The following is a 1,759-nucleotide window of genomic DNA, read 5'->3' as shown; positions in this document are numbered from 1 at the left end:
CAAGAAACATGTGGCATCCTTCCTCCTAGCCAGGCTCAAGCCTGAATTGTCCCTGGCCACGTGTTGCATCAGTGCTTGATACACATCTAGCTTCTTGCTTCCCAACTTCAGCCTGTCATACGAGGTCAATGTCTCCAACTCTATTCCCACCAGACTCCAGGTGAACATTAATTGTCCTGCAGTTCTAACGAAGGGATTCGCCATCAATGGCGGTGCTGATGAGGGTGTCCTCATTGCCTCTTCATAATGATCCTTCAACAAGTTCTGCCAGGACCTCTACAGCTGATTCGCCATTTCTATTTTGTTAACCTCGGCCTTTTGCTGGGTGGCCCAATTGCGTCGCTTGCGAGCTACTCCACTGTCCAACTTCTTCAAGCAGTCCTCCATTTCTTTCAATGTCTCGAGGGCCACCCACCACGTCTGGTGTGCCTTCCAGATCCATTCTTTGCCGACATCCACTTCCCATGTCTGTCCGTTCGTTGAACCTCTCTTTACGTTTATCTTCTGAGGCTTGAAGTCTTCCTCCGATGTCGAACTGGTGGAAGCCTCTATTTTCCTCTCTACCTCGAGTGGTCTTCTGAGCTCCGAGCTGCTCTTGTATGCCGCCGTCTTGCATCGAGCCAAAACCATGGGCGCCGTCTCTCTCAAGTTTCCTTCCGAAACAGCATCCACTGAAGGACTACCCAATCCCTCCACTTCTCTCTTCCTCTTGCGAGTCTTCACATCTCTGCTTGAGGGTGTTGTGGCTATCATCACTGATTCGACCTCTCTGTCTACCTCCAATCCTTCCAACTCTTGCCTCCCCCCTGCTCGAGCCTTAAGGATATTAGTACTTTTAATCATTTTACTAGTCCCAACCTTATCCCTTTTTATATCATCAACTATTTTATCTACAGTTTTTTGTTTCAGAGTAGAGCTGTCCTCACATTTTTCTTCTCTAGCCTTCGATCGTGAAATCCTCAGCTCTACCAGCTTGTTCAGCAGCTCTTTTCTCGCCTTCTTATCCAGGCCCGTTCCTATCAGAAGCGGTTCTCCAAACCTTACGACTGTGTCCCATAGTTCCTCTTAAATTTGTCCAGCGTCGTCTCGCTGCCCACTTCTTGATTGAATTCTTTTAAGAACTCCTGCCAAGCATCGTCCTTCAAAGATCCCAGGAACATGTCCCTGTTCCCTTCGAAAGTGTTCTTTTCCCTTTCCTCCGAGCTCAAGAGTATCATCCCCATATTGGAGGTCTCACTTGCCAATGGCAATTCCAGATTCTTCCGGGGGGACGGGGTCAGAGGTGGAGTGGCAGTATCTGCCCAATTCTCCTCGCTCAAGTCTTTCAACAGCTCTTGAGTGGTGAGCTCCTCCCCTGATGGTCCTGGTTCAGGCGTATTCCCCACTTCCATGTCCTCACCGGCTTCACTGAGAGTTTCATCCATACTCTCTTCTTCTGACTCATTTCTCCTTCTCTCGAGAATTCTTTTGAACCGGTCCTCCACGGGTCCACTCCTCTTGTCTCCAGGCGTGTCCACTGACAGTGGTGATGGTGTCGCAGGGTCCAATTTTTTGTATTCTGTCAGGGCTACGTGCAGCTGGCCTGCTGCATCTAGTTCTTTTCCCTCCTGTCTCATTTCCACCTGTTTTAAGCCATAGGGTGCCCTGTACTTTCTTGTTGCAAATTTCATGTCGACCACCAATGCGACGTGCCCCTCCATCATGATCATCCTGCCATCATCCCATATTGGTAGCATGTTCTCTAGTCCCTCCTGCTCAG

Source organism: Symsagittifera roscoffensis, chromosome 8 (assembly GCF_963678635.1).
Source record: "Symsagittifera roscoffensis chromosome 8, txSymRosc1.1, whole genome shotgun sequence".
Taxonomy (NCBI): domain Eukaryota; kingdom Metazoa; phylum Xenacoelomorpha; order Acoela; family Convolutidae; genus Symsagittifera; species Symsagittifera roscoffensis.
The sequence above is the reverse complement of the archived record's forward strand: the minus strand, read 5'-3'. Positions refer to the sequence as shown.